General features: G+C 40.2%; 1 pseudogene; it reads left to right on the plus strand.

The window, feature by feature from the left end:
- Window positions 1–9,645: 9,645 nt before the first annotated feature.
- Window positions 9,646–24,353, plus strand: part of LOC136793894 (uncharacterized) — a 47,405-nt pseudogene continuing 32,697 nt past the window's right edge.

Below are 24,353 nucleotides of genomic sequence, written 5' to 3' on the forward strand. Positions count from 1 at the left end.
AGACAGAAGCCTGTTCCACACAGCCTGCATCCTCTTTGGGTTTTGTCATCCACCCCCTCATCTTGCCTGTATCCACCTGGCACTTAAATATTCAAGCACTTTATCTTTTCACATTCTGTTCCTGTTCCACCCTTTTCCCAAAGCCATGTCTGTGTTAGAATACCCACTCCCTGCCAGCTCACTAAAAGCACTCTGCTTCCCAGCTCTTAAAACATTTCGGAGATATGTATCCACTAAGAAATTCCCCCAGTATTTAGATAAAGGGTGTTGATTTCCTACCACAATTTCTTCCTCACACATTCCTCCACCAAACACACTGACCCATTTGCTTTTCATTAATGTAAAAACATAAACCCCTAGTTTATTAATTGATGTCTGTTTCTAATATTTCAATCTGGCACAGAATAGTCTGTGCTGATGTGTCAGCTGCCAGGAGGTAGAAACCATACCAATTTTCTTAACTCACTCTGTGTGAGCAACTCAAGGAAAAGCATAGTCAGGCACCTGACAGGTGCTTTGGGAGATCTTTGTGAAAGGAATGATAAACATGGTGAGGAGTAGATGTGTCCCTTGGTGCTCCCCTTCTCTCAGGCCTCCAGTTCATTGACGTAGCCTCCTCAAATATAGGACTGCCCCAAAGTCCTAGATTCTAAATGCTTTCTTCCCCCAAAGCAGTCCCATCTCCCCAGGGCTCTCCTCCTTGATGGAATAGCCAACCACTTGGGTGGTGATGACTTAATGGATTACTCCATCCTGGTTAACATTTGCATTTTAATGACTTGGTTCAAAGGGTAAATATTGTAGGCATTTGGGGTACCTTTGGAGGCCAATGGAGGAGATATTTGGGAGAGTAGGTGGTTTCCAGAACCCTTCATATCAGTCCATGTGGGCTGCTGCAAGAAGCTGGCACAGAGTTCAAGGTATAAATCACACAATAAGTTGTGACAAAGCCAAACACTGGCAAGTCATCTCCCACTAGTTGGTGAAGTCTTTATGAAAATAAAATTTGTATCTACTCATAAGGAATATGGGAGCCTTTTTAAAAAACTGAAGTCCCAAGTTGAGCACCGTCTCTAATCACAACTTGATTTGCCTCCAGGGTGCTGGTTTCAAGGGGACCTGTCACCTCAGGGTTCCACAGTTTGGGAGGGATTTCATTGTGGGCTCTGTTGGGGAGGAGATACACTGTTGGAAAGAGGACAAGACAGAAGCCTTCCAGCTCCACAATCCTGGGCTCCTTTTAAAGTATGCACTGGGAATTTTTACTGAATTTACACATACTGTATCATTGTGAACTAATTTGAGAAGGTAAACTTCTTATCCTGTACAGTAAGAGTCAAATATCTCCTTCAAGGCAGCCATGGATCATGGGAGGATCCCTCCCTCTCTTCCTCTCCAGTTTCGGCTTCCTGACGTCAGTGAGGGTTTTCCTGGACTAGAGGCCTTGGCCTTGGGCCTAGAAAGCATCAATGTGGACAGCTCAGACTTGAGGCTGATGGCCCAGATAATTGGACAATCTGGGCCCAAATGCCAGTTTCCAAAACCAAAGAAATTTCTGTGCTGTTTGACCTATCATTTCAGCCAGACAGAAAAGTTTTGACATTTCTCCCCCACTCCCTCTTTTTAAACAATGTAGAATGCTATTCCATATCTAATTATACCCAAGAAATGTGACAACTGTAATTTTAGGAATCCAGTTCCCACGACAATTTTGTAAAATGTACAGACTATTCATCAATAAATTATGTATAATTAAGCACTCTAAAATGATTCTTTTTTCCTCATTTAAAAATTTTTTAGCTCATCAGTAACAGTTTCATATTACATAATGACTTTCAGATATATATATATAATATACATACATTTATGTTATATATATATAACTTGAAACATATATATCAATATAAATTAATGCTTTAATTTATATAAAATAAAATTAACTTTTCTTTGTGAACAGTTCTGTGAGTTTTTACATATGCAGAGATTCTTATAACCACCATCACAGACAGAATACAGAACAATTTCAACACCCCAAAGAAATCCCTTGTGTTGCCCTTTGTAGTCAAATCCTTATTCTGCCCTTAGCTCGTGGCAACCACTGATCTGTTCTCCATCAGTGCAGTTTTGCTTTTTCCAGAATGTCACATAAATGGAATCACACGGTAGGTACTTTTTGAGAGTGACTTCTTTCACTAACCATAATGCCTGCAAGATTCATCCAAGTTGTTACGTGTAAACATAGTTTGTTGTAACAAACTGCTGATCTATTTTCCAGAGTAGCTGTACCATCCTGCATTCCCACCAACAATATATGTTTGAAAGCTGCTTTCTACCCTTGTCAGCACTGGGTGTTGTTCATGTTTTTGGTCTTTCATTTGTTTATTTTTTTGCCATTCTAATAGGTGTGTGGTGGCATTTCCCTAATAGTTAATGATATTGAGCATCTGTTCATGTGTTTATTTGCTATCCATCTGTCTCCTTTGGTGAAGTGCTTTGCTCATTTTATTATTATTATTTTTCTTATCATTGAGAGTTCTTTATAGATTCTGGGTACAAGTCCTTTGATATGTGATCTGCAAATATTTTCTCCCAGTCTATGGTTTGTCCTTTTATTCTTTTAGCAAAATCCTTTGCAGAGCAAGCGTTTTTAATTTTGATTAGGTTCAATATATCAATTTTTTTAATGGAAAAATTTATTTTTGGTGTCATGTCTAAGAACTTTTTGACTAATCTAAGGCATAAAGATTTTTCTCCTAAGAGTTTTATAGTTTCATGTTTTACATTTAGGTCTATGATCCTGTTTGAGTTAACTTTTTAATATGGTGTGAGGTGTATATAGATTGAGGTTCTTTTTTTCTTTTCCTTTTTTTTTGCACACGGTGTTCAGTTGTTCCAGAACCATTTACTGAAAAATCTGTTATTTCTTGACTGAGCTGCCTTTGCAACTTTGTCAAAATTCAGTTGACCATATTGTTTGGCCTATTTCTGGATTTTCTTTGTGTTTCACTGATGGGTGTCTCTATTCTTTAGCCAATATTACATTGTATTGATTAATGGAGTTTTATCATCTATTTTAAACTCAGGTAACATGAGTCCTTGAACTTTGTTCATTTTTTTCAAAATTGTTTTGGCTATTCTAGTTCCTTAACTTTAGCATATACACTTTATTTTTTTTCTTTTATAATTGAGATTTTAATGGTTATACATATTTCTTAATGTTTGTAATAAAATTTTAAAAGGCATGTAGTTGTAATTCTTTTTTTTAACTTCTTTATTGGAGTATAACTGTTTTACAATGGTGTATTAGTTTCTGCTTTACAACAAAGTGAATCAGTTATACATATACATATGTTCCCATATCTCTTCCCTCTTGTGTCTCCCTCACTCCCACCCTCCCTATTCCACCCCTCTAGGTGGTCACAAAGCACAGAGGTGACCTCCCTGTGCTATGCAGTTGCTTCCCACTACCTATCTATTTTATATTTGGTAGTGTATATACGTCCATGTCACTCTCTCACCTCGTCACAGCTTACACTTCCCTCTCCCCATATCCTCAAGTCCATGCTATAGTAGGTCGCTATTTTATTCCCGTCCTACCACTGATCTCTTCATGACATTTTTTTTTCTTAGATTCCATATATATGTGTTAGCATAAGGTATTTGTTTTTCTCCTTCTGACTTACTTCACGCTGTATGACAGACTCCAGGTCTATCTACCTCATTACAAATAACTCAGTTTCAGTTCCTTTTATGGCAGAGTAATATTCCATTGTATATATGTGCCACATCTTCTTTATCCATTCATCTGTTGATGGACACTTAGGTTGCTTCCATGTCCTGGCTATTGTAAATAGAGCTGCAATGAATATTTTGGTACAAGACTCTTTTTGAATTAAGGTTTACTCAGGGTATATGCCCAATAGTGGGATTGCTGGGTTGTATGGTAGTTCTATTTGTAGTTTTTTAAGGAACCTCCATACTGTTTTCCATAATGGCTGTATCAATTTACATTCCCACCAGCAGTGCAAGAGGGTTCCCTTTTCTCCACACCCTCTCCAGCATTTATTGTTTCTAGAGTTTTTGATGATGGCCATTCTGACCGGTGTGAGAGGATATCTCATTGTAGTTTTGATTTTCATTTCTCTAATGATTAATGATGTTGAGCATTCTTTCATGTGTTTGTTGGCAATCTGTATATCTTCTTTGGAGAAATGTCTATTTAGGTCTTCTGCCCATTTTTGGATTGGGTTGTTTGTTTTTTGGTTATTGAGATGCATGAGTTGCTTATAAATTTTGGATATTAATCCTTTGTCAGTTGCTTCATTTGCAAATATTTTCTCCCATTCTGAGGGTTGTCTTTTGGTCTTGTTTATGGTATCCTTTGCTGTGCAAAAGCTTTTAAGTTTCATTAGGTCCCATTTGTTTATTTGTGTTTTAATTTCCATTTCTCTAGGAGGTGGGTCAAAAAGGATCTTGCTGTGATTTATGTCATAGAGTGTTCTGCCTGTTTTCCTCTAAGAGTTTGATAGTGTCTGGCCTTACATTTAGGTCTTTAACCCATTTTGAGTTTATTTTTTTGTGTGGTGTTAGGGAGTGTTCTGATTCCATACTTTTACATGTAGCTGTCCAGTTTACCCAGCACCACTTATTGAAGAGGCTGTCTTTTCTCCACTGTATATCCTTCCCTCCTTTATCAAAGATAAGGTGACCATATGTGTGTGGGTTTATCTCTGGGCTTTCTATCCTGTTCCATTGATCTATAATTCTGTGTTTGTGCCAATACCATACTGTCTTGATTACTGTGGCTTTGTAGTATAGTCTGAAGTCAGGGAGCCTGATTCCTCCAGCTCCATTTTTCATTCTCAAGATTGCTTTGGCTATTTGGGGCCTTTTGTATTTCCATACAAATGGTGAAATTTTTTTGTTCTAGTTCTGTAAAAACTGCCATTGGTAGTTTGATAGGGATTGACTTGAATCTGTAGATTGCTTTGGGTAGTAGAGTCATTTTCACAATGTTGATTCTTCCAATCCAAGAACATGCTATATTTCTCCACCTATTTGTATCATCTTTAATTCCTTTCATCAGTTTTCTTTCATAGTTTTCTGCATACAGGTCTTTTGTCTCCTTAGGTAGGTTTATTTCTAGATATTTTATTCTTTTTGTTGCAATGGTAAATGGGAGTGTTTTCTTAATTTCACTCTCAGATTTTTCATCATTAGTGTATAAGAATGCCAGAGATTTCTGTGCATTTATTTTGTATCCTGCTACTTTACCAAATTCATTGATTAGCTCTAGTAGTTTTCTGGTAGCATCCTTAGGATTCTGCATGTATAGTATCATGTCATCTGCAAACAGTGACACCTTTACTTCTTGTTTTCCGATTTGGATTCCTTTTATTTCTTTTTTTTCTCTGATTGCTGTGGCTAGAACTTCCAAAACTAGGTTGAATAAGAGTCGTGAGAGTGGGCAACCTTGTCTTGTTCCTGATCTTAGTGGAAATGGTTTCAGTTTTTCACCATTGAGAACAATGCTGGCTGTAGGTTTGTCATATATGGCCTTTATTATGTTGAGGAAAGTTCCCTGTATGCCTACTTTCTGCAGGGTTTTTATCATAAATGGGTGTTGAATTTTGTCAAAGGTTTCTCTGCATCTATTGAGATGATCATATGTTTTTTCTCCTTCAGTTTGTTGATATGGTGTATCACACCAATTGAGTTGCGTATATTGAAGAATCCTTGCATTCCTGGAATAAACCCCACTTGATCATGGTGTATGATCCTTTTAATGTGCTGTTGGATCCTGTTTGCTAGTATTTTGTTGAGGATTTTTGCATCTATGTTCATCAGTGATATTGGCCTGTAGTTTTCTTTCTTTGTGACGTCTTTGTCTGGTTTTGGTATCAGGGTGATGGTGGCCTCATAGAATGAGTTTGGGAGTGTTCCTCTCTCTGCTATCTTTTGCAAGAGTTTGAGAAGGAGAGGTGTTAGCTCTTCTCTAAATGTTTGATAGAATTCGCCTGTGAAGCCATCTGGTCCTGGGCTTTTGTTTGTTGGAAGATTTTGAATCACAGTTTCAATTTCAGTGCTTGTGATTGGTCTGTTCATATTTTCTATTTCTTCTTGGTTCAGTCTCGGCGGGTTGTGCATTTCTAAGAATTTGTCCTTTCTTCCAGGTTGTCCATTTTATTGGTATACAGTTGCTTGTAGCAATCTCTAATAATCTTTGTATTTCTGCAGTGTCCATTGTTATGTGTCATTTTTCAATTCTAATTCTATTGATTTGAGTCTTCTCCCTTTTTTTCTTGATGAGTGTGGCTAATGGTTTATCAATTTTATTTATCTTCTCAAAGAACCAGCTTTTACTTTTATTGATCTTTGCTATTGTTTCCTTCATTTCTTTTTCATTTATTTCTGATCTGATCTTTATGATTTCTTTCCTTCTGATAAATTTGGGGTTTTTTTTGTTCTTCTTTCTCTAATTGCTTTAGGTGCAAAGTTAGGTTGTTTATTCGAGATGTTTCCTGTTTCTTAAGGTAGGATTGTATTGCTATAAACTTCCTCTTAGTACTGCTTTTGCTGCATCCCATAGGTTTTGCGTCATCGTGTCTCCATTGTCATTGGTTTCTAAGTATTTTTTGATTTCCTCTTTGATTTCTTCAGTGATCACTTCGTTATTAAGTAGTGTATTGTTTAGCGTCCATGTGTTTGTATTTTTTACAGATCTTTTCCTGTAGTTGATATCTAATCTCATAGTGTTTTTGTCAGAAAAGATACTTGATATGATTTCAATTTTCTTAAATTTACCAAGGCTAGATTTGTGACCCAATATATGATCCATCCTGGAGAATGTTCCATGAGCACTTGAGAAAAATGTGTATTCTGTTGTTTTTGGATGGAATGTCCTATAAATATCAAGTAAGTCCATCTTGTGTAATGTATCATTTAAAGCTTGTGTTTCCCTATTTATTTTAATTTTGGATGATCTGTGCATTGGTGACAGTGGGGAGTTAAAGTCCCCTACTATGATTGTGTTACTGTCGATTTCCCCTTTTATGGCTGTTAGTATTTGCCTTATGTATTGAGGTGCTCCTATGTTGGGTGCATAAAAATTTACAATTGTTATATCTTCTTCATGCATCCATCCCTTGATCATTATGTAGTGTCCTTCTTTGTCTCCTCCAATAGTTTTTATTTTAAAGTCTATTTTGTCTGATATGAGAATTGCTACTCCAGCTTTCTTCTGATTTCCATTTGCATGGAATATCTTTTTCTATCCTCTCACTTTCAGTCTGTATGTTTCCCTAGGTCTGAAGTGGGTCTCTTGTAGACAGCATATATATGGGTCTTGTTTTTGTATCCATTCAGCCAGACTGTGTCTTTTGGTGGGAGCATTTAAACCATTTACATTTAAGGTAATTATCGATATGTATGTTCCTATTACCATTTACTTAATTGTTTCAGGTTTGCTCTTGTAGGTCTTTTCCTTCTGTTGTGTTTCTTGCCTAGAGAAGTTCCTTTAGCATTTGCTGTAAAGCTGGTTTGATGGTGCTGAACTCTCTCAGCTTTTGCTTGTCTGTAAAGGTTTTAATTTTTCCATCAAATCTGAATGAGATCCTTGCTGGGTAGAGTAATCTTGGTTGTAGGGTTTTTTCCTTTATCACCTTAAATATGTCCTGCCACTCCCTTCTGGCTTGTAGAGTTTCTGCTGAAAGATCAGATGTTAACCTTATGGGGATTCCCTTGTGTGTTATTTGTTGTTTTTCCCTTGCTGCTTTTAATATGTTTTCTTTGTATTTAATTTTTGACAGTTTGATTATTATGTGTCTTGGCATGTTTCTCATTGGATTTATCCTTTCAGGGACTCTCAGTCTTTCCTGGACTTGACTGACTATTTCCTTTCCTATATGAGGGAAGTTTTCAACTATAATCTCTTCAAATATTTTCTCAGTCCCTTTCTTTTTCTCTTCTTCTTCTGGGACCCCTATAATTCGAATCTTGGTGCATTTAATGTTGTCCCAGAGGTCTCTGAGACTGTCCTCAGTTCTTTTCATTATTTTATCTTTATTCTGCTCTGCAGTCGTTATTTCCACTATTTTATCTGCCAGGTCACTTATCCGTTCTTTGGCCTCAGTTATTCTGCTATTATTCCCATGTAGAGTATTTTAAATTTCATTTATTGTGTTTCTCATCGTTGCTTGCTTCCTCTTTATTTCTTCTGCATCCTTGTTAAATGTTTCTTGCAATTTGCCTGTTTATTTCCAAGATTTTGGATCAACTTTACTATCATTATTCTGAATTCTTTTTCAGGTAGATTGCCTATTTCCTCTTCATTTGTTAGGTCTGGTGGGTTTTTATCTGCTTCTTCATCTGCTGTGTGTTTTTCTGTCTTCTCATTTTGCTTACTGCATTTGGGGTCTCCTTTTTGCAGGCTGCAGGTTCATAGTTCCCGTTGTTTTTGGTGACTGTCCCCAGTGGCTAAGGTTTGTTCAGTGGGTTGAGTAGGTTTCCTGGTTTGGGGGACTAGTGCCTCTGTTCTGGTGGATGAGGCTGGATCTTGTCTTTCTGGTGGGCAGGTCCACGTCTGGTGGTTTGTTTTGGGATGTTGGTAGCCTTTTTATGATTTTAGGCAGCCTCTCTGCTAATGGATGGGGCTGTAGTCCTGTCTTGCTATTTGTTGGGCATAGGGTGTCCAGCACTGTACATTGCTGGTCCTTGAGTGAAGCTGGGTTTTGGTGTTGAGATGGAGATCTCTGGGAGATTTTTGCCATTTGATATTGCGTGGAGCTGGGAGGTGTCTTGTGGACCAGTGTCCTGAAGTTGTTTTTCCCACCTCAGAGACACAGCCCTGACGCCTGGCTGGAGCGCCAGGAGCCTTTAATCCACACGGCTCAAAATAAAAGGGAGAAAAAATAGAAAAAAAAGAAAGAAAGGAAGGAAGGAAGGAGGGAAGGAAGAAATGAAGGAAGGAAGAATGCAAGAAGCAAAGGAAGGAAGGAATAGGGAAGAAAGGGAGGAAGGAAGAGAGGAAGGGGGGAAGAAAGGGAGGAAGAAAGGAAGGAAGGGAGGGAGGAAGGAAGGGAGGAAGGAAGGAAGGAAGGAAGGAAGGAAGGAAGGAAGGAAGGAAAGAGGGAAGAAAGGAAGAAAGAAAGGAAGAAGACAAAATAAAGTAGGATAAAATATAGTTATTAAAATAAAAAATAATTATTAAGAAGAAAAATTTTATTTAAAAAAAAAGGGTCGGTCAGAACCTTAGGACAAATGGTGAAAGCAAAGCTATACAGACAAAATCTCACACAGCAGCACAAACATAGTAACTCACGAAAAGGAAAACAGGGGAAAATAATAATATATCTTGCTCCCAAAGTCCACCTCCTCAACTTGTGGTATTTAGCTGTCTATTCAGGTTTTCCACAGATGCAGGGCATTTCAAGTTGATTGTGGAGCTTTAATCCTCTGCTTTTGAGGCTGCTGGGAGAGACCTCCCCCTCTCCTCTTTGTTCGCACAGCTCCTGGGGTTCAGCTTTGGACTTGGCCCCGCCTCTGTGCGTAGGTCGTCCGAGGGCATCTGCTCTTCCCTCAGACAGGATGGGGTTAAAGGAGCAGGTGATTCGGGGGCTCTGGCACAGGCCCGGGGGAGGGAGGGGCATGGATGCAGGGCGAGCCCGCAGCGGCAGAGGCCGGCGTGATGCTTCACCAGCCCGAGGTGCGCCGCACGTTCTCTCGGGGAAGCTGTCCCTGTATCCCGGGCCCCCGGCACTGGCGGGCTACACAGGCTCCCAGGAGGGGAGGTGTGGAGAGTGACCTGTGCTCCCACACCGGCCTCTTGGTGGCGGCAGCAGCAACGCTAGCGTCCCACACCTGTCTCTGCTGTCCGCGCCAACAGCCGAGGCTCGTGCCCGTTTCTGGAGCTCCTTTACGCAGTGCGCTTAATCCCCTCTCCTCGCGCCCCAGGAAGCAAAGCAAAGAGGCAAGAAAAAGTCTCCTGTCTCTTCGGCAGCTCCAGACTTCTCCCGGACTCCCTCCCGGCTAGCCATGGCGCACTAGCCCCTTCAGGCTGTGTTCACACCGCCAACCCCAGACCTTTCCCTGGGATCCGACCGAAGCCCAATTCTCAGCTCCCAGGCCCCGCCTGCCCCGGCGGGTGAGCAGACAAGCCTCTCGGGCTGGTGAGTGCTGGTCGGCACTGATCCTCTGCGGGAATCTCTCCGGTTTGTCCTCAGCACCCTGTTGGTGCGCTCTCCTCCGCCGGTCCGGAGCTTCCCCTTCCGCCACCCGCACTCTTCACCCGCGAAGGGGCTTCTAGTGTGTGGGAACCTTTCCTCCCTCACGGCTCCCTCCCACTGGTGTAGGTCCCGTCCCTAGTCTTTGTCTCTGCTTATTCTATTTCCTTTTGCCTTACCCAGGTACGTGGGGTGTTTCTTGCCTTTTGGGAGGTCCAAGGTCTTCTGCCAGCGTTCAATGGGTGTTCTATAGGAGCAGTTCCACGTGTCGATATATTTCTGATGTATCTGTGAGGAGGAAGGTGATCTCCGCGTCTTACTCTTCCGCCATGTCGGATCAGTTTCAGCATATACACTTTAGATTCAACTTGTCTATATGTACAAAGAATCTTGTTAAGACTAAATCTATAAATCAATTTAGGGAGACTGACATTTTAAGTAAGTCTTCCAAGCATCTGTGAACACAGTATGTCATTCTATTTGTTTAGGTCTTCTTTTGATCTTTTGTATTTTTCAGCATACAGATCCTACACACAATTTGTTATATTTACATTTAAGAATTTCACTGATGCTCTTGTAAATGTTACTATTTTTAAAATATCAGTTTCCAATATCCATTATTATTATACAGAAATGCAATTTATTTTGTATATTACTCTTGTGTGCTATAACCTTGATAAACTCAATTATCAGTTCTAAGAGTTTTTTTAAAACTCAGGTGTTTGGAATTTTCTACATAAAATAATAATATCATCTCTGAATAAAGATAGTTTTTATTCCTTTCAAATCTGAATATCTTTTATTTTTTTCTTGCCTTATTATATTTGCAAGAGTTCCACTATGATATTGAATAGGAGTAGTAAAAGTAGACATCCTTGTCTAGCTGTCTTAGAGGGAAAGCATTCAATCTTTTACTATTAAGAATTATGTTAGCTGTAGTTGTTTTACATATGCTCTTTATCAGATTGAAGAAGTACCTTTCTATCTTAGTTTGCCTAAACTTTTTTAAAATTTTATTTATTTATTTTTGGCTTGTCTCATTGTGGAGCATGGGCTCTAGGTGCGCAGGCTTCAGTAGTTGCAGCACGCGGGCTCAGTAGTTGTCGCTCACGGGCTCTAGAGCACAGGCTCAGAAGTTGTGGCACATGAGCTTAGTTGCTCTGCGGCATGTGGAATCTTCCCAGACCAGGGATCGAGCCCGTGTGCCCTGCATTGGCAGGCGGATTCTCAACCACTGTGCCCCTGGGAAAGCCCTGCCTAAATTTTTAAAAATAAATTTATTTATTTTTGGCTGCATTGGGTCTTTGTTGCTGCACGCAGGCTTTTCTAGTTGTGGCAAGTGGGGGCTACTCTTCGTTGTGGCGTGCGGACTTCTCCTTGCGGTGGCTTCTCTTGTTGAGGATCACAGGCTCTAGGCACGCAGCCTTCTTTAGTAGCACATGGGCTAGTAGTTGTAGCTCGTGGACTCTAGAGTGCAGGCTCAGTAGTTGTGGTGCATGGGTTTAGTTGCTCTGCAGCATGTGGGATCTTCCCAGATCAGGGCTCGGACCTGTGTCCCCTGCATTGGCAGGCGGATTCTTAACCACTATGCCACCAGGGAAGCCCCCTAGATTACTTTTTAAAATTATGCTTTGATCCTTTTTTCTATGGGTATTGATATAATCACATATAATCGTGTGATTTTTCTTGTTAATTCTTTATGATGGCTATTTTATGTTGTCAGCTTGAGGGTGTTTGGGAATGGGATTAACATTTAAATCAGTGAACTTTGGGTAAAGCAGATTGCCATCTATAATGTGGGTGGCCCTCTCCAATCAGTTAAAGGAATGAGTAGAACAAAAAGACTGGCCTCCCTGAGCAAGAGAAAATTCTCCATCAGACTGCCTTTGGGCTTCATCTGTACCGTGGGCTCTCCTGGGCCAAAGACTTGCAGGCCCACATTTCAGATTTTGGACTTCCCAGACCCTACAACCATGTGAGCCAATTCCTTAGAATAAATCTCTTTATATACATATTTATATTTTATATTAATATATAGAAGTTCACTTCTATTATATAAAATCTCTATAGTTATTATGTTTATAATCATACATTTGTATATATATACACATATATATACAAATATATATACACACAAAATATATTGACCAGGGAGCCAGTCTTTCTGAATAAATCTCTTTACATATTATGTATAACTATAGTTAGCCAGATATGTAAAAAGAATTATTCTAAGGAATTGGCTATTTATTCTAAGGAATATAATATGTATTAATTCTATTAATAACTACATAATTATATATGTTATATATAATATATAATATTATATAGAATATACATTATATTCTATATAATATATAATAATATACAGTTGACACTTGAACGATGTTGGGTTAGGGATGCTGATTCCCTCTCAGTCAAAAATCTGCATATAATTTTACAGTCAACCCTTCATATTCGTGGTTCTACATCCATGGATTCAATCACCATGGATCGTGTAGTACTGTAGTATGTACTTATTTTAAAAATTTGCATATAAGCGGACCCATGCAGTTCAAACTTGTGCTGTTCTAGAGTCAAGTGTAATGTATATATTACATCTCCTATGGGTTCTGTTTCTCCACAGAACTCTGCCTAATACAGATTTTGGTAATGAGGGTGATTCTAGAGGAAAAAAATCTTGAGAATAAATTTTCTGAATTGGTTCCAGGGTTTCTGGATTTGGCTTTTTAATCTGGACACTAAGCACTTTATTTTTGGTAGTAAAAAGAGCACTGATAGTCTATGGCATGATCTGGCCAATAGAGATATGTAAAATATCACCATTGGATATTCTTAATCAAACACTTATAAGAAGCAAGAATCTGAGTGGCCATATATATGATACTTTCAAACATTTTTGTCAGACTAATGAGTATAATGAGATTGCTGGCTGGTTGCTTCTAGCATTGCTGGGTAAAGTGGTGAAAGAAAAGAATGAGCTCAGGAATCAAATTCCCAGCTCAAGTACTGAATAAATGACCTAAAAGCTTCTATGTCTGCCCTGAAAGAGACCCTTTTTTCCAGTAGCCCCAGGGCTGCAATGGCTGAAAAGCAAAGGTAGAATCTCATCCAGTGAGTGACTGATTTACAATGCAAATTGAATTTCCAAATTTGCAAGGCATCTACTGTTAAAGTAATCCCATTGGGAAGGAATGTTTTCCTGAAAGTTGGAATGAGGATGTGTGGGGTGACCCAAATGAACCTGGGGACATTGACCCCCTAAATTCTGATGAGTCTTCTTTTCCAGTAGGAAATAGCCTCTCCACTCCCAGTAAAAGCTGCCTTTTCACCCCATCTGAGGGGATTAACCCTACATTGGCAGAGGAAACTTTAAGAGCCCCCCCTGCCCCAGGCAGTTGCCATGCAAGACAATTCTGATTCTCCTCAGGACCCTCCTACCCACACATCCTTCACTCCTGCCAACACACACACACCCTCTTTGCTACAATGAGGCTCAAGTTTGGAGCAAAGCCCTTCCACTGTCTGCAGATAACTACTCTGAAACAGCTCTTGGTCTGTTACTGGGCCTTAGTGGAGACTGAATGCTTAACCATGGGCCATAAAGTTACCATGTTACCTGAGCTGTCCACCATGAACTGGGTTTTATGTGACACACCAAGCCATAATGTTGAGTACACACAGAAGCAGTCCATCATCAAATGGAAGTGGTATATAAGTGATTGGGCCAGAGCAGGCCCTGAAGGCACAAGTTAATTACATGAAGAAGTGGCCCAAATGCCTGTGTTTCTTACTCTTGCTATATTACCTTCTCCCTCCCAGTCTGTACCTATGGCCTCATGGGGGGTTCCCTACAATCAATTAACAGAGGAAGAGAAAACTTGGGCCTGGTTTACAGATGGCACTGCATGATATGAAGGCATCACTCAGAAGTGGACAGCCACAGCTCTCCAGCTTCCTTCTGGAAATCCTCCCAGTTGGCAGAACTTCAAACAGTGCTCCTGGTTGCTCATTTTGCTTGGAGCTAGACATGGCTAGACCTGTGATTATATACTAATTCATGGGCTGTGGCTTATGGTTTGGCTTGATGGTTGGGACTTGGAAGAAACACAATTGTAAAAATGGTGATAAGGAAGTCTGGGTAAGAGGGATATGGATAGACATCTCTGAATAGATGAAAAAGGTGAAGATATTTGTGTCTCATATCAATGCTCACCGAAGGGTGACCTCAGCAGAAGAATGTTTTAATAATCAAGTACATCAGATGACCTGTTCTGTGGATACCTGTCAGCCTCTTTCCCTAATCACCCAATAGGCTAATGAACAAAGCTGTGATGGTGGTGGGGATGGAGAGCATGCATGGGCTCAGCAACATGGACTTCCATTCACCAAGGCCTAGTGCCCAATTTGCTAGCAGCAGTGACCAACACTGAGTCCCTGGTATGGCTTCATTGCCCAGGGTAATCAGTCAGCTACCTGGTGGAAGGTTGATTATATTGGACCACTTCCATCATGGGAGGGGTAGGGTTTTCTTCTTACTAGAATAGACACTTTAGGTACCAATTTGCCTGTCCTGCACACAATGCTTCTGTCAAAACTGCCATCCATAGATTTACAGAACGTCTTATTCATTGTCATGTTATTCCACACAGCACTGCTTCTGGTGAAATAACTCACTTCACAGCAAATGAAGTGTGACAATGGGCTCATGTTCATGGAATTCACTAGTCTTTACCTGTCCCCCGCCAATCCCATACTGAATCAGCTGGCTTTATAGAATGATGGAATGATCTTTTGAAGAATCAGTTACAGTGCCAGCTGGGTGGTAATACCTTGCAGGGCTGGAGCAAGTTTCTTCAGATGGCTGCTTATGCTCTGAATCAACATTCAATATATAATGCTGTTTCCCCCATAGCCAGGATTCGCGAGTCCAGGAATCACGGGGTAGAAATAGAAGTGGAAACATTTATTATTCCCCCTAGTGATCCAGTAGCAAAAATTTTGCTTCCTGTCCCCACAACCTTATACTCTGCTGGTCTAGAGGTCTTAGTTCCAGAGGGAGGAAAGCTTTCGCCAAGAGACACAATAATGATTCCATTGAACTGGAAGTTAAGATTGCCACTTGGCCATTTTGGACTCCTCATGTCTCTGAATCAATATACAAAGAAGGGAGTCACACTGCTGGCTGGGGTGATTGATCCTGATCACCAAGGGGAAATTGGACTGCTACTGTACAATAGAGGTAAAGAATATTATGTCTGGAATATAGGAGATCCCCTAAGTGTCTCTTAGTGTTACTATGCCCTGTGATTAAGGTCAATGGAAAAATTACAACAACCCAATCCAGGCAGGACTACTAATGGTCCAAACCCTTCTAGAATTAAGGGTTGGGTTACACCACCAGATAAAAAATATGACCAACTGAGGTCGTGACTGGCTGAAGGCAAAGGGAATATGGATTGGATAGTAGAAAAAGGTAGCTTTAATACCAATTATAACCATATGATCAGTTACAGAAATGAGGACTGTAATTGTCATGAATATTTCATCCTTATTTTGTTGTGAATGTGTGTGTGTGTGTGTGTGTGTGTATCCCATTGGTTCTGCTCTTCTGAAAAATCCTGACTTTTATAGTCTGTTATTGTGGTGAATTACATTAACTACTTTTTAAGTGTTGAGCCACCTTTATCTCAGGATAAACTCCACTTGATCATGATGTATGATTCTTTTTAATATTCCTATGTTCAACTTGCTAACATTTTATTGAAAATTTTTGGATCTATATTCATGGGGATATTTGTTTGTGGTTTTCTTTTTTTATACTTATCTTTGTCTGGCTTTACAATAAGACTAATATTGCCCTCCTAAAATGAATTATGAAGGGCCTCTCTTTTTTTATTTTATAGAAGAGTTTATGAGGAATTTTCATTATTTCTGCTTTAAATGTTTGGCCAAATTCACCAGTGAAACCGTCTGTGCCTGGAGTTTACCTTTTTGGAAGGTTTCTAACCCAGAAATTTAATTTCTTTGGGATAGGTATATAAGCCTAGTTAGGTAATCTATTTCCTCTTGATGTAATTTTGGTAGTTTGTGGCTTTTCAGAAATTGGTCCATTTCATCTAAATTGTTAAATTATATGTGCATATAGTTGTTCATAGCATACCTTTATTATCCTTCTGATATCTTCAAAAGCACCCCACCCCCACCTTCCGGCAGCACATTGGTAATTTGTTTCTTCCATCTTTTGTCTTGGTCAATCAGGCTAAAGGTTAATCAATTTTATTGACTTTTTCAAAGAACCATATTTACTTTCATTGATTTTCTCTATTTTTTTCTGTCTTATATTGCATTATATTATATATCCTGCTCTTATATTCATTTCTACCCTTTTCCAGCTCCATGGAAAGACTAAACACTAGCAAATCTCAAACTAAACTGTAAAAGCTCTGTTTTACCTGCAGCAAAGCTGCAGGTAACAAGTTTTTTTTTAACATCTTTGAGTATAACTTTTACAATAGTGTGTTAGTTTCTCCTTTACAACAAAGTGAATCAGTTATACATATACATATGTTCCCATATCTCTTCCCTCTTGCGTCACCCTCCCTCCAACCCTTGCTATCCCACCCCTCCAGGTGGTCACAAAGCACAGAGGTGATCTCCCTGTGCTATGCGGCAGATTCCCACTAGCTATCTAATTTACATTTGGTAGTGTGTATATGTCCCTGCCACTCTCTCACTTTGTCACATCTTACCCTTCCCCCTCCCCATATCCTCAAGTCTATGCTCTAGTAGGTTGGTGTTTTATTCCCGTCCTACCACTGATATCTTCATGATATTTTTAACTTTTTCTTAGATTCCATATATATGTGTTAGCATATGGTATTTGTTTTTCTCCTTCTGACTTACTTCACTCTGTATGACAGACTCCAGGTCTATACACCTCATTACAAATAACTCAGTTTCAGTTCCTTTTATGGCTGAGTAATATTCCATTGTATATATGTGCCACATCTTCTTTATCCATTCATCTGTTGATGGACACTTAGGTTGCTTCCATGTCCTGGCTATCATAAATGGAACTGCAATAAACATTTTGGTACATGACTCTTTTTGAATTAAGGTTTACTCAGGGTATATGCCCAGTAGTGGGATTGCTGGGTCATATGGTAGTTCTATTTGTAGTTTTTTAAGGAACCTCCATACTGTTCTCCATAGTGGCTGTATCAATTTACATTCCCACCAGCAGTGCAAGAGGGTTCCCTTTTCTCCACACCCTCTCCAGCATTTATTGTTTCTAGATTTTTTGATGATGGCCATTCTGACTGGTGTGAGATGATATCTCATTGTAGTTTTGATTTTCATTTCTCTAATGATTAATGATGTTGAGCATTCTTTCATGTGTTTGTTGGTAATCTGTATATCTTCTTTGGAGAAATGTCTATTTAGGTCTTCTGCCCATTTTTGGATTGGGTTGTTTGTTTTTTGGTTATTGAGATGCATGAGTTGCTTATAAATTTTGGATATTAATCCTTTGTCAGTTGCTTCATTTGCAAATATTTTCTCCCATTCTGAGGGTTGTCTTTTGGTCTTGTTTATGGTATCCTTTGCTGTGCAAAAGCTTTTAAGTTTCATTAGGTCCCATTTGTTTATTTGTGTTTTAATTTCCATTTCTCTAGGAGGTGGGTCAAAAAGGATCTTGCTGTGATTTATGTCATAGAGAGTTTTGCCTATGTTTTCCTCTAAGGTTTTGATAGTGTCTGGCCTTACATTTAGGTCTTTAACCCATTTTGAGTTTATTTTTTTGTGTGGTGTTAGGGAGTGTTCTGATTCCATACTTTTACAGGTATCTGTCCAGTTTACCCAGCACCACTTATTGAAGAGGTTGTCTTTTCTCCACTATATATCCTTCCCTCCTTTATCAAAGATAAGGTGACCATATGTGTGTGGGTTTATCTCTGGGCTTTCTATCCTGTTCCATTGATCTATAATTCTGTGTTTGTGCCAATACCATACTGTCTTGATTACTGTGGCTTTGTAGTATAGTCTGAAGTCAGGGAGCCTGATTCCTCCAGCTCCATTTTTCATTCTCAAGATTGCTTTGGCTATTTGGGGCCTTTTGTATTTCCATACAAATGGTGAAAATTTTGTTCTAGTTCTGTAAAAAAAAAGCCAGTGGTAGTTTGATAGGGATTGCATTGAATCTGTAGATTGCTTTGGGTAGTAGAGTCATTTTCACAATGTTGATTCTTCCAATCCAAGAACATGCTATATTTCTCCACCTATTTGTATCATCTTTAATTCCTTTCATCAGTTTTCTTTCATAGTTTTCTGCATACAGGTCTTTTGTCTCCTTAGGTAGGTTTATTTCTAGATATTTTATTCTTTTTGTTGCAATGGTAAATGGGAGTGTTTTCTTAATTTCACTCTCAGATTTTTCATCATTAGTGTATAAGAATGCCAGAGATTTCTGTGCATTTATTTTGTATCCTGCTACTTTACCAAATTCATTGATTAGCTCTAGTAGTTTTCTGGTAGCATCCTTAGGATTCTGCATGTATAGTATCATGTCATCTGCAAACAGTGACACCTTTACTTCTTGTTTTCCGATTTGGATTCCTTTTATTTCTTTTTTTTCTCTGATTGCTGTGGCTAGAACTTCCAAAACTAGGTTGAATAAGAGTCGTGAGAGTGGGCAACCTTGTCTTGTTCCTGATCTTAGTGGAAATGGTTTCAGTTTTTCACCATTGAGAACAATGCTGGCTGTAGGTTTGTCATATATGGCCTTTATTATGTTGAGGAAAGTTCCCTGTATGCCTACTTTCTGCAGGGTTTTTATCATAAATGGGTGTTGAATTTTGTCAAAGGTTTCTCTGCATCTATTGAGATGATCATATGTTTTTTCTCCTTCAGTTTGTTGATATGGTGTATCACACCAATTGAGTTGCGTATATTGAAGAATCCTTGCATTCCTGGAATAAACCCCACTTGATCATGGTGTATGATCCTTTTAATGTGCTGTTGGATCCTGTTTGCTAGTATTTTGTTGAGGATTTTTGCATCTATGTTCATCAGTGATATTGGCCTGTAGTTTTCTTTCTTTGTGACGTCTTTGTCTGGTTTTGGTATCAGGGTGATGGTGGCCTCATAGAATGAGTTTGGGAGTGTTCCTCCCTCTGCTATCTTTTGCAAGAGTTTGAGAAGGAGAGGTGTTAGCTCTTCTCTAAATGTTTGATAGAATTCGCCTGTGAAGCCATCTGGTCCTGGGCTTTTGTTTGCTGGAAGATTTTGAATCACAGTTTCAATTTCAGTGCTTGTGATTGGTCTGTTCATATTTTCTATTTCTTCCTGGTTCAGTCTTGGCAGGTTGTGAATTTCTAAGAATTTGTCCTTTTCTTCCAGGTTGTCCATTTTATTGGCATACATTTGCTTGTAGTAATCTCTAATAATCTTTTGTATTTCTGCAGTGTCCATTGTTATGTGTCGTTTTTCAATTCTAATTCTATTGATTTGAGTCTTCTCCCTTTTTTTCTTGATTAGTCTGGCTAATGGTTTATCAATTTTATTTATCTTCTCAAAGAACCAGCTTTTACTTTTATTGATCTTTGCTATTGTTTCCTTCATTTCTTTTTCATTTATTTCTGATCTGATCTTTATGATTTCTTTCCTTCTGCTAAATTTGGGGTTTTTTTGTTCTTCCTTCTCTAAGTGCTTTAGGTGCAAAGTTAGGTTGTTTATTCGAGATGCTTCCTGTTTCTTAAGGTATGATTGTATTGCTATAAACTTCCCTCTTAGAACTGCTTTTGCTGTTTCCCATAGGTTTTGGGTCGTCGTGTCTCCATTATCATTTGTTTCTAAGTACTTTTTGATTTCCTCTTTGATTTCTTCAGTGATCACTTCGTTATTAAGTGTTTTTAGCCTCCATGTGTTTGTATTTTTTACAGATCTTTTCCTGTAATTGGTATCTAGTCTCATAGAGTTGTGTTTAGAAAAGATACTTGATATGATTTCAATTTTCTTAAATTTGCCAAGGCTAGATTTGTGACCCAAGATATGATCTATCCTGGAGAATGTTCTATGAGCACTTGAGAAAAATGTGTATTCTGTTGTTTTTGGATGGTATGTCCTATAAATATCAAGTAAATCCATCTTGTATAATGTATCATTTAAAGCTTGTGTTTCCTTATTTATTTTCATTTTGGATGACCTGTCTATTGGTGACAGTGGGGTGTTAAAGTCCCCTACTATGATTGTGTTACTGTCGATTAACCCTTTTATGGCTGTTAGTATTTGCCTTATGTATTGAGGTGCTCCTATGTTGGGTGCATAAATATTTACAATTGTTATATCTTCTTCATGGATCCATCCCTTGATCATTATGTAGTGTCCTTCTTTGTCTCCTCTAATAGTTTTTATTTTAAAGTCTATTTTGTCTGATATGAGAATTGTTACTCCAGCTTTCTTCTGATTTCCATTTGCATGGAATATCTTTTTCCATCCCCTCACTTTCAGCCTGTAAGTGTCCCTAGGTCTAAAGTGGGTCTCTTGTAGACAGCGTATATATGGGTCCTGTTTTTGTATCCATTCAGCCAGTCTGTGTCTTTTGGTGGGAGCATTTAATCCATTTACATTTAAAGTAATTATTGATATGTGCGTTCCTATTCCCATTTACTTAATTGTTTCAGGTTGTTCTTGTAGGTCTTTTCCTTCTCTTATGTTTCTTGCTTAGAGAAGTTCCTTTAACATTTGCTGTAAAGATGGTTTGATGGTGCTGAACTCTCTCAGCTTTTGCTTGTCTGTAAAGGTTTTAATTTCTCCATCAAATCTGAATGAGATCCTTGCTGGGTAGAGTAATCTTGGTTGTAAGTTTTTTTCCTTCATCACTTTAAATATGTCCTGCCACTCCCTTCTGGCTTGTAGAATTTCTGCTGAAAGATCACATGTTAACCTTATGGGGATTCCCTTGTGTGTTATTTGTTGTTTTTCCCTTGCTGCTTTTAATATGTTTTCTTTGTATTTAATTTTTGACAGTTTGATTGTTATGTGTCTCGGCGTGTTTATCCTTGGGTTTATCCTGTATGGGACTCTCTGTGCTTCCTTGACTTGATTGACTATTTACTTTCCTATATTAGGAAAGTTTTCAACTATAATCTCTTCAAATATTTTCTCAGTCCCTTTCTTTTTCTCTTCTTCTTCTGGGACCCCTATGATTCAAATGTTGGTGCATTTAATGTTGTCCCAGAGATTTCTGAGACTGTCCTCAGTTCTTTTCATTCTTTTTTCTTTCTTCTGCTCTGCAGTAGTTATTTCCACTATTTTATCTTCCAGGTCACTTATCCGTCCTTCTGCCTCAGTTATTCTGCTACTGATCCCATCTAGAGTATTTTTCATTCCATTTATTGTGTTGCTCATCGTTACTTGCTTCCTCTTTATTTCTTCTAGGTCCTTGTTAACTGTTTCTTGCAATTTGTCTATTCTATTTCCAAGATTTTGAATCATCTTTACTATCATTATTCTGAATTCTCTTTCAGGTAGACTGGCTATTACCTCTTCATTTGTTAGGTCTGGTGTGTTTTTATCTTGCTCCTTCATCTGCTGTGTGTTTTTCTATCTTCTCATTTTGCTTATCTTACTGTGTTTGGGGTCTCCTTTTTGCAGGCTGCAGGTTCGTAGTTCTATCTGTTTTTGGTGGCTGTCCCCAGTGGCTGTGGTTGGTTCAGTGGGTTTAGCAGGTTTCCTGGTTGGGGGGACTAGTGCCTCTGTTCTGGTGGATGAGGCTGGATCTTGTCTTTCTGGTGGGCAAGTCCACGTCTGGTTGTGTGTATGGGGATGTTTGTAGCCTTATTATGATTTTAGGCAGCCTCTCTGCTAATGGATGGGGCTGTAGACCTGTCTTGCTCTTTGTTGGGTATAGAGTGTCCAGCACTGTGCGTTGCTCGTCCTTGAGTGAAGCTGGATCTTGGTGTTGAGATGGAGATCTCTGGGAGAATTTTGCCATTTGATATTACGTGGAGCTGAGAGGTCTCTTGTGGACCAGTGTCCTGAGGTTGGTTCTCCCACCTCAGAGACACAGCCTTGACACCTGGCTGGACTGCCAAGAACCCTTAATCCACACGGCTCAAAATAAACGGGAGAAAAAAATAGAAAGGCAAGAAAGGAAGGAAGGAAGGAAGAAAGGAAGGGAGGGAGGAAGAAAGGAAGGGAGGAAGGAAGGAGGGAATAAAGGAAGGAAGGGAGGAAGGAAGGAAGGGGGCAATAGGAAAGAAAGGAGGGAAGAAAGGAAGAAAGAAAGGGGAGAAGACAAAATAAAGTAGGGTAAAATACAGTTATTAAAATAACAAAATAATTATTAAGAAGAAAAATTTCTATTAAAGAAAAAAAAAAAAAAGGGTCGGTCTAGCCCTAGGACAAATGGTGAAAATAAAGCTATACAGACAAAATCTCACACAGCAGCACTCACATACACACTCACAAAAAGAAAAAAGGGGAAAATAATAGTATATCTTGCTCCCAAAGTCCACCTCCTCAACTTGGGATATTTCGCTGTCTATTCAGGTTTTCCACAGATGCAGGGCACTTCAAGTTGACTGTGGAGCTTTAATCCTCTGCTTCTGAGGCTGCTGTGAGAGACCTCCCCCTCTCTTTGTTCGCACAGGTCCTGGGGTTCAGCTTTGGACTTGGCCCCGCCTCTGCGCGTAGGTCCTCCGGCAGGGCGTCTGCCCTTCACTCAGACAGGGCGGGGTTAACGGAGCAGCTGATTCGTGGTCTCTGGCTCACTCAGGCACGGGTGGGGGGGTGGGGCACGGATGTGGGGCGAGTCCGCGGCTGCAGAGGCCGGCGTGACGCTGCACCGGCCCGAGGCGCACCACGTGTTTTCCCGGGGAAGCAGTCCCTGGATCCCGGGACCCTGGCGGTGGCGGGCTGCACAGGCTCCCGGGAGGGGTGGTGTGGAGAGTGGCCTGTGTGCGAGCAGCACACAGCTCTTGGTGGCGGCAGCAGCGACCCTAGCGTCCCATACCCGTCTCTGTTGTCCGTGCCGACAGCCGCAGCTCGCGCCCGTTTCTGGAGCTCCTTTATGTGGTGCCCTTAATCCCCTCTCCTCGCACCCCAGGAAGCGAAGAGGCAAGAAAAAGTCTCTTGTCTCTTTGGCAGCTCCGCGACCGTTTCTGGAGCTCCTTTAAGCGGCACGCTTAAACCCCTCTCCTCGCGCAGCAGGAGGCAAAGAGGGAAGAAAAGGTCTCTTGCCTCTTCGGCAGCTCCAGACTTCTCCCGGACTCCCTCCCGGCCAGCCGTGGTGCACTAACCCCTTCAGGCTGTTTTCACTCTGCCAACTTCAGACCTTTCCCTGGGATCCGACTGAAGCCCGAGCCTCACCTCCCCGGCCCCGCCCGCCCCGGCGGGTGAGCAGACAAGCCTCTCCGGCTGGTGAGTGCTGGTTGGCACCGATCCTCGGCAGAACCTCACCGCTTTGCCCTCCGCACCCTGTTGCTGCGCTCTCCTCCGCGGCTCCGAAGCTTCCCCCCTCCGCCACCCGCAGTCTCCGCCCGCGAAGGGGCTTCTAGTGTGTGGGAACCTTTCCTCCTTCACGGCTCCCTCCCACTGGTGCAGGTCCTGTCCCTATTCTTTGTCTCTGTTTATTCTTTTTTCTTTTGCCCTACCCAGGTACGTGGGGAGTTTCTTGCCTTTTGGGAGGTCTGAGGTCTTCTGCCAGCGTTCGGTGGGTGTTCTATAGGAGAAGTTCCACGTGTAGATGTATTTCTGATGTATCTGTGAGGAGGAAGGTGATCCCCGCGTCTTACTCTTCCGCCATCTTCTCACCTCCCCAGGTAGCAAGTTTTGATACAAGTTTTGGGATGTGCATTTTCCAGAGTTTCCCAAAGTGATCAAGTGTAATGTGTGTTAGCCATGGTGGGGACAGGTGGGAATGTGGGGGAGAGAAAAAAGCTTTTTGCCTGTGTGTCAGGCTCTGAAAAGTGAAGTTTAGAAAAGAGATTGAGAAAGGCTTTCTTCAAAAGAGCCTTTCTACGCATTGTTGGACTCTGGCTTGAAAACACATTTAATAACATTTTTAAGTTCCTCATATTATAACAAAGAGTTGTAAACTAAGGAAGGTGCTACTCTGTATAGGAGATTTGAGGC

This window comes from Kogia breviceps, chromosome 3 (assembly GCF_026419965.1).
Source record: "Kogia breviceps isolate mKogBre1 chromosome 3, mKogBre1 haplotype 1, whole genome shotgun sequence".
Classification (NCBI taxonomy): Eukaryota; Metazoa; Chordata; class Mammalia; order Artiodactyla; family Physeteridae; genus Kogia; species Kogia breviceps.